The sequence below is a fragment of the Coniosporium apollinis genome (genome assembly GCF_000281105.1).
Source record: "Coniosporium apollinis CBS 100218 chromosome Unknown supercont1.23, whole genome shotgun sequence".
In the NCBI taxonomy this organism is placed as follows: domain Eukaryota; kingdom Fungi; phylum Ascomycota; class Dothideomycetes; genus Coniosporium; species Coniosporium apollinis.
Window position 1 is genome coordinate 386677 of NW_006913285.1, and position 13156 is coordinate 399832.

Genomic DNA, 13156 nt, shown 5'->3' on the forward strand with positions numbered 1-13156 from the left:
AAACTAGATTATAAATAATATGCTTCTATTAAAGGCAGGAATCTTGGACAATAAGCTATTATACTATTAAGCGTATATCTAAAGTCTTATATTATGGAATTATCTAAAAAGTAAAGACTCTAATTCTTCTTTTATAAGAGCTTAGAATATGCTTCCTCGAGTGGAAATAAAGTATAGCTTACATCTAATAACGTATATAGATAGATCTAGTGATGTTCTAAATTACTTTACTCTAAAGTATTCTATTACACCTCTTGTATAATATGAGTATCATTTTGCTAAAGAAGAATCTATTCAAATAGAGCTTTCTGAATAATTTTCTTTATAATATATATAGTTATAGAAGACGTGATACTAGTATTTCAATGACAAAAGAATGCTTAGAAAGAAGTTCAGACTATAGCGTATATGTTAAATTAAGCAAGCTTGAGTAGATCTTGGGTTTCTTCTCATACATATACATACACTCCGTTATGCTTAACGTTCACTAGCAACGGAACAAACTCCGTATCTCCAAATCGTCTAGTGAGAAGCTGAAGTAGAATACAAACTCCTCAAAATCATTCGCTGACCGGATAGAGTAGAGTATAGAGTAAGGCGGTGCCAGAAAGTGCGCTAGTCCTAGAGCATGGCCTATCTTGCGGCATTAACCAAACTAGGGAAGAGATAACCATGCCCTCAAGTCATGGCGTTTTAGTCAGCGAGACGCTTCGTCACAGGTGCAATCCTCCGGGTAAACCTTCGCAAATCACCCTTCCAGACAATCAGGGTCTACTGAACCCCGACCAGCGGGATTGCGGAGGCGAATGCGCACGGACATATAAGTACCACTAGACAGCCTTCTCTGGTCGCATCATACGAAGCACAGCGGGGCTTGGTATTACATATGGCATACAATACGGCCATGCACATCGCTCTCAATCCGAAGTAGACCTAGATGCAAGATACATCCTATGGTGGGCGTTCCAACGAGCAAGCGATGCGAGCTGTGCAAAAATCGCAAGATCAAGGTATGTAGCGGCAAGGAAGTCCAGCCAATCTGCCCGCTCCTGACTTGTCTGATAGTGTGACGAAGCTCGGCCTTCATGCGGACAATGTATAGCTGTCAACAAGGCATGTCCGGGATACGTGCGGCACTTGAAATTCTACGATTCAACACAAAGCGTGGTGCGGAAATATTCAACGAATTACCACGCTCGAACAGTTGTCCCCAAGCAGCCACTGGTACCCCGGCCAAGTCCAAATATGTCACCAAGCCGCGCCGATCATATTACATCCAGGATGGTTTCCGCGATGGATGATTCTCTGCCAACAGGCTACAGACTTGATGCATCTGCAGGCTTCTTGCGTCTAATACCTCGGCACCTAGGACGCGTGTCAGCGTTAGATGAAGCAGCAGATTGCATGATATCATTTCATTCCGGATGGCTTTCTATGAGTCTTGGAAGTCTGACATCCCGAGGCCGATATGTTCGTGCCATACAAGCCCTTAAGATCTGTCTCAACAATGATGGTACAAGGACATCCTCCGAGGCCATCTGCGCTATTCAGCTGTTAAGTTACTGCGAGGTGAACCACCTAATCCTCCTTTCCCGATCATTCGACTTACCTGATCAAGTGGTACTCCGAATTCAGTCCTCAAGGGTTCAGGGCCCATGTGGAAGGCGCATCCCAGCTGATTAGAATCAGAGGGTACAGCACATTCAAGACGGAATTTGAGAGGTCTATCCTCAACTCGAATGCAAGCGATTTGGTCAGATAGTGGATCCTCTAGGGGTGCCGTCATACAGATGCTGACGTAGAAAGTTTTATGAATCCCTTTGGAAGGGAAAGCGCTCCGTCTTGCCTCCCCGAGATTGGAAGGAAAGTGAAGTATTCGATTACGCGCACCCAGATCCCTGCGTTCGACGCTGGCAAATTCTCTCCGACCATGCGGCTACCGTCGATAGCCTTGTTGCTGAATTTCGAGAATTGAACGATCAGCCCAGTGGGTCCCGGGAAAGACGGACGAGATTGTTAGAGTACCTGCAAAACCGCCGCCACATATCCCTCAAGTGGCACAAGGATTGGACTGATGGCTGTGGTACGGAAACCATGTGGCTGGAGCCCGCGCCCGCAAACAGTTCAGGTCCCTTCTCAATAATGCGTTGCTACCGCGACAATATGGTTGCGACATGCACGATGATGCACTGGTGGTTGCTTCTGTTTCTCAACCGCATGATTGTGCGACTTGAGCCAAGCAGTCACTTACAGGAAGATAATGCCAGGATTGCTGAAGATATATGCAGGTCCCACGAATTCGCTATGCAACAGAAGCCGTTCGGAAGCATGTTCACCACGGTATCGACCTCGCTTAGGATCGCATCTTCTGACGTGAAGGACCTTGCAACCAGAGATTGGATATCAAAACTGTTGGCGACGATAGACTATAGGTTACGCCTTGGCGATTATGGAGAACCCAAGGACGATACAACACTGAGCATTGTGCGAGGCCTTATTGAGCCGTTTGAGAGCTGTTAGAACATTATTCCATGTTAGATGCACAATTTACTTTCCCGCACCAGCACCGACCAAGAAGTGCAATCTTGAAGCTTCAAGCTCCCAACTGGGTGAATTACTATATGTCCGTGACACTGTTTTTCTTCTTTAGAGCCCGCGATCCGAGAGCAAAGTAAGGCCATGACTGTTACTATACAGCAACCCCGAGCAAGCTCGACCACGTGGGTCCAGGCCACTGACCCAGATGTCCCTGCTTAAGCTCTCCAGGAAAAGACTGCACTTCCCATTCAGCAGACTCTAGCATACTTTGTTTGATAAGGCGTGACATAGGCTTGTCGTACTAACAATTTAGTAACGGGGTGACTTGAGATCCCGAACTTGTGGCTGCTGACTAACTGGAGAAGCACTCTTATAAGAGCTAAGAGGTCAGATCTCTAGCATAAATTATCCGCTATCTCGCTCTAAACGTGACTAAAATGCGCTCCCTTAACAAGTAGCCCCTAATATTAGGAATCCGACTTACTTTTCTAGGATAGTCAACTATTGTATATAACTCTAACTCCACTACCACGATCATCTCGAACTCTATATTCCTATGGATTTTGCTTGGCTCAATATAGCACCGCTAGTATATAGTGGCTTTATATACGTAATTATTATAGCGGATTGTTATATATACCTTAATTATCAACTACTATCAATATGCATAAGATCTAGCAGAGAAGAATGTTATAACAAGAGAGTTTATTAGAATAGATACTATAGTTCTTAAGCTAGATCTTACTAAAGAGCCAAGCTATTAGTTAGGTGCTAATAGCATATGTATATATCTATCTCTTATTTAAAAATATCTATAAGATTATACTCTTTCTACTAGCTAAATAGATCGCTAAAGATAATAGATCTTCCTTTCAAATATTAATACTTATTAATCTTATCTTCTATATAGAGCTTCTAGTACTACTTAGTCTCTATATTTAGTAGCTTAAAAGGCTTCTCTATAAGCGCTATAAAATACTATAGATCTAGAAGATTAAAAGTATAAGATAGATAACTAGTGTTACAAACCTCTATAGGGTAGCCCGCAATTGATAGGGTTGTGATATAGCGTGACTAGATATAGTAGATAGACACGTCTAATAAGCTATACGGGGTTGCTTATAGTTAGTTATATTAGAATAGCCTAGAATAGGCTTAGCGGGTGTAGAATAAAGCACCTCGCCCTAGCTTTCCTTAGCAGACAGCGGTTTATACTATTTTAGAATAGGAAGCCGTACCTACTAGTATCTCTAGCCCACCTAACCCCCTCTTTTCAATATACGAACCTCTACTCTAAGATACTATAAGGCTATTAGTAATATAGCTATACTAGAAGCTCCTTAAGACCGCTGGTCGATAATAGACTTCTAAGAAACTTCTATAAATATAAGTGGAATGTTACTAGGGGAGTAACAAGTTAGGGTATCTAATATAGTAATCTTAACCCTATCTTTTAGATATTCCAAACCCGAATTAGGCTAGGAAGTAGAGGAATTAGACTATTAGATTTAAAGAGCCTAGGTAGAGATCGAGGTGTGGAAGAAGAGGGTAGAGCTTAAGTACCTATAAGAGGTACTTATAGGTAGAGTCCCTTTACATGCGGTTAAAAGAGGGCCTATAGCTCCACTAAAGCTATATATATCTATCCTAGCCTATACTATCCTAAACTTAGGCATGCCGCTATAGATAGTATTACTATAGGGAATATACACTATATAGCTACCGCGCCTAGAGTATCTACTAAAGTTTAAGGGTAAAAGTAGATAGTAATAGAACCTCTAGGTCTAAGCGTGCGAACGCTATATTTTATACTCTATAAGCTTCCTAATAGAGGAGGCGAAGATAGTATTTGTAGAGTAATACCTAGGGCCCGCTTAATATAAGGCCTAGAAGCGCTATAAGGCTACTTTAGGCCTTTTTAGAATAATCTAGGCGGCTTTAAAGACTTATATACTAGATTTAATAGAGAATACCTATAAAAGAGAGTAGAGGGTAATCTTACGAATTAAGCACGCAAAATAGGCCTATTAGGACCTAATAACCCTCTTAAACTACCTTAAGCTCTAATAGGCCGATTATAGTGAGAAGAATCTTGCTATAGACTATAATAGGAGATATATAAACGATTTCTTTTCCACCCTAAACCTAGAGCTATAGGAGAGATTAACTGTACTTAGACGCTAATATACCTTCCTTATAGACTTAGAGGTAGATATAAATTAGTAATACTAATAGATTAAGACCTATGCTAGCGTAGGTTGATTTAGAACTAACTAGGATAAGATAGTAGGGGCCGCACTAGACGCGCCTACTCTAGGGAATCTAAAGTGGTAAGGCAAATAGAAATAAGAAATAGAAGGGTCTAAGGACACCTAAAGGCCGAAATCGGGCTAGCCTAAGAGAGAGAGCTAGAAAAAGGGCTTCTTAAAGGAAATCTATTAGAATTATAATAAGGTTAGGTATTAAAAGAAGGACTATAGATAAAAGTATTAAGAGTTAAAAGCCTAGGCCCTAGACCGCCAGCTCTATATCTAGTAGGCTAAGTCTTATACACTATAGAGTAGTAAAGGAGGGCGAAGCCTATAATAGCCTATAATAGGCCGGGTAGCCACCTTGTATTCGTGTTAATTTAGATATATAATAGATAAGGATATAAAACTGCTAGAGCTCTTATTAATAGAGGGGCGGAAGGCGACTTTATAATCTATATACTAGTAAAGAAGTGTAGTATTTAGGTTAACTATACGTAAGTCTAGGATTTTAAGACGCTTAATAGGCAACCCTTATAGATTCTAGAAACCTGCAAGGCATCTTATATTATTAAGAACTAGAAAGGATCGGAACGGAGTGGGATATATATATTTATTGTGGGCGATATTATCGGCTTTAATATTATTCTTAGTATACCCTAGCTTAAGATTTAGAACCTATATGTAGACTACTAAAAGAAGATAATTATCTTTAGAAAAAGCTTAAGGCGGTAGAATCGGCTAACTATCGAGATTAATAGGCCACGCTAGTTCTACGCTTACTTATAAGATAACTTCTCTAATATATATACCCTACACGTATCTAGAGTAGCCTAGAAAGGCCTAGATTAGAGTATTTAACTTCTACCTAAGTATATAGAGTACGGCAATGTCTTCTTAGTAGAAGATACGGTAATACTACTAGAGTATAGGCTGTAAAAGCTAAAGATTAACCTAGAAGATAGTAAACAGCTCCTATTTAGGCTCTTATACGCTCTTTCCGAGGCGGAGATCCTAGTACTAAAGGAGTGTATTAAAAAGTACTTAGTAAGAAGGTGGATATAGCTATCCACCTCGCCCGCTAGTGTACTAATCCTATTTATATATAAAAAGAATAGCGGGTTACGCTTCTATATAGACTATTAGGGTTTAAATATAGTGATAATTAAGAACCGCCACCTCTTACCTTTAATCCAAGTATTCTTAGACTATCTAGGCTAGGCGAAAATGTTTTCGAAGCTCGACCTAAGGGATACCTACTACTATAATTAGATTCAGTCTAGAGATAAGTAGAAAATAGTATTCCGAACTAGATATAGCTATTATAAGTACTAGGTAGTTCTATTTAGACTTACTAATACACCTATAGTATTTTAAAGTTATATTAACACCGCGCTTACGGACCTACTAAATATATGCTATATTATTTATCTAGATAATATCCTTATCTTCTCTAACTTAAAAGAGAAATATTAGAAATACGTTAAATTAGTTCTAGAAAGGCTCTAAAGGTATAAATTATACGCGAATATCGCGAAATATAATTTTTATAAGGATTAAGTAGGATTCTTTAGGTTTCTTAACACCGTGATAGGTGTAGAAATAGAATCGGACTAAGTAAAGACTATCTAAGAGTAGCTAGAACTATACTTAATAAGAGATATCTATATCTTTATTAGCTTTATAAACTATTATTACTGATTTATAGAGGGATTCTCTAAGATTGCTATACTCCTATATAAGCTAACTAAAAGAGACCTAGAAGCGGCTAAAGGAGATTACCTATAATAAAAGAAGGAGTTAGTACCTTTAAAGCTAGACGAATGCGCATTATAGGCGTTTATAGACCTAAAGGTATAATTTTTAAAGGCTTCTATACTAGTCTATTTTTAACTATTATTACTAATATTAGTTAAGATAGATGCTTCTAGATATATAATCTCGGATATTCTTAGTTAGAAACACCTAAATTTATCTAGAAAGTAGTAATAGCACCTAATTGCATATTACTTATCTAAAATATTACTAGTAGAGCGCAGCTATAACACTTATAATAGTAAGTTGCTTATAATAGTAGCTGCGTTTGAACACTAGCGCTACTATCTAGAGGGGCTATAGTAGACTATAGAGGTGCTATCTAACTATATAAACCTCTAGACCTTTATAACTATAAAGGAATTAATCTAGAGGTAAGTAAGATAGACAAAATAGCTTACTAATTTTAATTTCAATATTAAGTACTATTAGGGAAAGATAAACCTAGCTAATACGGCCTCTAGAAGGCCTAATTACGAACGGGAGAGCTAGAATAGGCTACTAGATAATAATCTAGTAGGGAGTTGTATACTCTAGCAGCTATAGAGATAGCTAGACTTTATTCTATAATAAAAGGGGGCTAAAGGGTTTAAAATAAGAATATATAGGGCGGCGATGCATATAACTAGCGCTTAGCCCTATGCTTCTAAAAGATTACTAGCGGTAACTACGCAACTAGAGGTGGAAGACTCTTCACTAAGGTAGATAATTCTAAAAGGCCTACTTAGGGATAAACACGCTATAATTATGCGTGAAATATCCTAGAAAAGACTAGAAGAACGCTCTCTATAAATAGAGAGATAGTCTAAATAAGAGAGCATATTATGCTTTAAGAATAAGGTGTATATACCTACTAGTAAGATACGCCTAGAAATCCTAAAGCTTTACTACAACAACCTAATAGTAAGCTACCTTAGTATAGCCTAGATTATAGAACATGTGTAGAAAGAGTTCTACTAGCCTTAACTTTAGGAGTATATAAAGGACTATGTAAAATCCTATGAGGCCTATATAAGGAGTAAACTATCCTATTATATATAGTTTAGGACGCTTCTATCTCTCTCTATTCTATTAGGGCTATAGAAGGACCTAATACTAGATTTTATTATTAAGCTACCTTAAAGCGAGCTAAACGGTAAATCCTATAATAGTATTCTCGTTATAGTAGACCGCTTCACTAAGCAGACCTACTATATACTAGTAAGGGAAGAAATGTCCGCTTACTAGCTAGTAGATATCTTCCGCTAGAAGGTTCTACGCTATTATAGTATACTCTAGTCCATTATATTTAATAGGGAGCTAATCTTAAACTTAGGGTTCTAGGGAACGTTCTATTACTATCTAGGGGTATTAAGAAGGCTATTAACGGCCTTCTACCCCTAGATAGATAGATAAACAGAACGCTAAAACTAAACGCTAGAGTAGTACCTAAGGGTATTATCACAAATAAAGGCTAGCAGGCTAATTGCATGCTAACTATCACGGGCTAGCACGTAATACGCTCTACGAACCTTAGCACGCTCTACTAGATCTATAGTAGAGCACGCTAAGATAAATAGAGTAGGTAGAGCAGGTAGAGTAAGGTATAAAGATACTTATTCTAGCCTATAGTGTATAGAAGACACCGTTCTCACTTATAAGAATAGTGTGCTTAACTTAAATAAGAATCTAGTATTCTTTATAACTTAATCTGACCTTACTCCGTAATATTAATTCTCATCCTATTAACTATATCTTGGCACTATTCCCTATCTCCTTAATTAGGACCCTAACTATTATAGTAACCTTTATTATCTCGTAATAGTACCTCGTTACAGGTATACTGTAACTACAAGTAAGATAACTAGGCTAGTCTACTTCTAGAGGCGGAGTTCGCCTATAATAATAGCATATATATATTTATAGGGGTTACACTCTTTATTACTAATACTAGAATACACCTATAGTGGGAGAATTAGCTAGAAAGAGCCTAAACTAGGTTAGAAATACCTAAAGCCAAGTTCCTAGTAGTATGAAAGGGGGATATCCACTAAATATTAGTAGAAAGGATTAAGAAAGCCTAAGAAAGTTAAGTAAAATACTATAATTAGGGCTAAAAGATAGCTTCTTTTTTAGTTAGCAATCGAGTTTACCTTAATACTCAAAATATTTAGATAATTCGACTGAAAAAGAAACTTAACTATAAGAAATTTGGCCTTTTCATAATTATAGAAATTATTAACCTAAAAGCCTACTATTTAGGCCTTCTAAAGGGTTTAGATATCTATTCTACATTCCATGTATATCTCCTAGAGCCTTTTACCCTAAATAGGCTAGAAGGAAGATAGTAAGACCCAGCCTATATTATAGAGGCCTAGGAAGGCCTAGATATCTATAATATAGAATAAATAGTAGACTACTATAAGGCCGGAACCGAGTATAAGTACCTAGTAAAGTGGAAAGAATACGGCTTATCTAATAATAAGTGGATAGCACTAGAACGGATAAGCTAGGGAATATAGCACGTAAGTAAGCGCTAAAGGACTAGAAAGGGCTAGAATAGGCTAGTTAGATAGGGTAAATAGTAGTAAAATATTGTAAGCCCGGATACGGATAATAGAAGTCTAGAAAAGCCTATATAGCGCGGTTATAGCTAACTTCTAAAGAGAAAGAAGATAGTAATATAGGTTTAGGTCTAGGTTAGAAGTCTAGATTATAGATTATAGAGTTAATAGAGGACTTAGGTAATTTAGAGAAAAAAATAAAGAGAATAGTAAGAAAAATTCTTACTATAGAGACTAAGTATAGGCTCTAGAAGGCCTAGAAAGGGCTTAGATAAGCTAAAGTTAGCTATATAAAAGAAAAAGAAGGAAATAATTACTAAACTAAAGAGAGTCTATCGCTCCCGGGACTAGATAGCTCTAGAAAGGCCTAGAAAAGCCTAGAATAGTTACTTCTCGGTCTCTCTAGCTAAGTTATTCTTATTCTCCTAGAGTTTAACTAATAGAGTCTTCTTAGTGCCTGCTAATTTCTTATCCTTTACGGATAGATAGTTAATAATATTAATAACGGCTTCTATAATAGTTTCAGCCTAGTTAGTCTTACTAAGCTCAGCTAAGATCGAGGTGGTCTAGGTTAGATTAGCCTAGAATAGCCTAGAAAAAGCTAGAAATATATATATCTTACCTTTCTTAACTAGGCTGCCTGTATTTAAGCTAGAGTCGCCTTTTCTATAAACATACTTCTTACTAGTAATACTAGGATGCTAACCATCTCTACTAGAGTGAAGAAAGATATTAGAATCTTTAGTAGCATGCTCTTTCTTACTACTTTTAGGAATTAATCCGGTTAGAATAGGTTAAAATAGGCTAGAAAGAGCTAGGAAGGCTTATACTTTATTCTTAAGAACTATAGCGGCTAGGGCCGTCTTTAATACATACATCTTATCTATATTATCTAGACTAGAGAGACTATTAAGAAGACTAGTAGCTATATATACTAGCTTCTCCGCGGCTTTAAGGCACTAGCTAGATTAAAAATATGCTAGAAAGGGCTAGAAAGGCCTAGAAAACCCTAAATTATTCTAATTCCTACTTAGAAGTAGTCTCTACTCTTCTTATAGTAGTAGTTACAGCGTATTAAGCCCTTAGAGAAGGTGAAAAACTTAGTATTTACCTTCTAGACTATGCGATAGGAGTAGGGTATAAGACCTTAGGCTAAATCCTTATACGTATAGCGGAGATATATAATATAAGGATTAACGAAAAAGTGCACGTTCTTTTTAGCTTTTTCTATAGTATCTAAGCGGAGAGTAGCTACAGTTGTGGTAGAATTATCTAGAATTAGCTAGAATGTGGTATTATCTACTATAACTAGTTAGATTAGGCTAAGACTTGCTAGGATAGCCTAGGAAAAGCCTAGAAAACTAAACCTAATAAAGCCAAAAATGCTAGAAACTAGGCAATATTAGAGTAGTTTAGAAGAAAGATAGAGCTTAAGAGCTAGGATACTAGAAACTGCGCTAGCGCTACTAGCGCGGATTAGTAAGCAATCTTAGATAAGATTTCTAGAATTTCGAAATTTTATAGCACCCTTAGAGCTAGAGTTTAGACTATGTTTTTCTAGGCTAATCTAGCCTAATTAAGGTTATATTCTAATATCTAGGACGTATATCCTTAAGGAAGGGAGCTTCTATTATAAACCTCTATAGGGTAGCCCGCAAGTAATAGAATTATAATATAGCATAACTAGATATGGTAGATAGGTACATCTAATAAGCTATATAGGGTTACTTGTGGTTAGTTATATTAGAATAGCCTAGAATAAGCTTAGCGGCTGTAGGATAAAGTACCCTACTCTAGTCTTTCTTGGAGGGTAGCGGTTCGTGCTATTTTAGAATAGGAAGCTATATCTACTAGTATCCTCAGTCTACCTAACCCCCTCTTTTTAACAACTAGTCTTCTACTACTATAAGTAAATTATTAGTAAAGTTTTATACTAGTCTAGCCTATTTCTATTAAGCTATAGCTTATGAATATAGTACTTTAGCTTATTATATTTCTATTATCATATAAGAAACCCTATCTTATGTAACGAGGTGCTATCACAAGATAATAAAGGTTACTGTGATGGTTGGGGTCCTAATTAAGGAGGTAGGGAATAGTGCCAAGATATAGTTAATAAGGTAAGGATTGAGATCACGTAGTGAGATTAGATTAAGTTATAAAGAATGCTGGATTCTTATTTAAGTTGAGTACACTGTCCTAATGAACGAGAATGGTGCTGCCTATATACTGCGATGCCTTGCGCCGTGATCCCCTTAATTAGTGTGATCCGTCTCTAATCACACTAATTACACCGATTAGGCCGTCCTTAGCCTCCTGAGTAATTAGTTCTTTATATGACACTTAGCACTAATTACTTCTTGTTCCGCGTTATCTATCGCGGTTCATAACACTATCTCCCTCCCCTAATAGCTTTCGTCCTGAAAGGTATGTTCGCCCTCTTTCTATAATATGCCGAAAGCACCTAAGCCAACATTCTCGAGATCTGTATTTAAGTAATAGGGCTCCGCTAGTCTTAAACAATCCTCCACTAAACGCCGTAACGACCTAGTTTCTTATCTTTGTTCCTCTAGTTCCGATATGCCTACCCCGTATAGTCGCTGTCGCTTTAAGTCGCTGTCTTGTCGCGTAGACATTTGTTCCGGTCGTTGTGCCGAGTGCATTTCCTTAGGTGCTAAGTGCGACCTAGTCGTTACCCATAGAGAATGGGAGCAGCTCCGTGCTCGTGGTGAAGAAATTCGTAAAAAGCTTTGTAAGGCTAAAAGAGCGATCGCGGAGGCGAACCTCCGTTATACTCAGCTCGAAGATGAGCTGGCTGAGTGGGAAAACCGTTCTTCCCAGCTTATGTCGCGCGAACTATCGTCGATTAAGGAGGTGGAAGCCTTAGAGCGGGGATAACCGAGTCCTCCTCCCAAGTTCTTAATAGACTTCCCTAATCCTGCGCCCGTCGCCTTCTTGGATGTGCTTGCTATGTCTCCTACGACCTGGAACGCCCTGGATGGGTTCCCTCCTTCCTTCTTTAAGCCTACTTCCAACAAGGCCTCGACCGTTTAAGGTACTTCGTTATAGCTCGTTCGCATCTATCGAGATTAGTGAGTAGCTCCCATGTGTTTTCCGAGTCTAGGTAGCCCTTTCATTTTACGAGATATCTTCGCGCACTATTATCGAAGTCGGCGCTGTTGTCTAGGATCCTTTATACTTCGTATCGTCCCTCTTATTCTATCACGTAATTGTCCGGTACTTCTTTTAACACTAGCACTCCGTTAGGTGCTAGTTCTAATAACAAAATGTGGAACACTAGGTGTATCTTTATTCCTTCCAGTAGGTCCAACTCGTAGCTGGTGTCCTTAATGTTTCTGATGATCTTAAAAGGTCCTATCCTAACGTGGTTAAGCTTCTTGCTTAGTCTCGTTGTCTCGATGTTTCTCTGGAGGAGGTAAACTTTATCCCCCTCTTTAAGTATAGGTCCCCTGGATCTATGTTTATTGTAGTGAAATGCTGATCTTTTTAATAGAAACTCAATATCGTATTAGAGTTCTCTGTGAATCTATTGCATTTCCTTAAAGGTAGTCCGGGCTGTCTTAGATATTACTTGGATTTCTTTTAGTTCGTGGAATAGTTGTGTATGGTATCTATGGTTTGCGTAGAAGGGTGTTATACCCGTTGTCTCGTTTACGCTTATGTTGTATGCTAGTTGTGCTAGTGGTAATAGCGATACCCAATTAGTTTGTTAGTAGTCCACATAACCTCTTAAGTACTGCTCTAGTACTTGGTTCATGCGCTCCGTCTATCTATCCGTCTGGAGATGGTAAGCTGTTAATAGCTTGTGTGATAGTCCTAGCTGTCGCGTGAGCGCGGTCTAGAAGTTCGATGTAAATAGCTTATCCCTATCTAATATAATTTCTTTAGGTAGTCCTTATATCGCTATCACATTCCGGAGGAAGGTGTATGCTAATTCTTTAGCGTTGGACGATTCTTTATAAGGTATAAATCGTACTTCTTTTATTAATC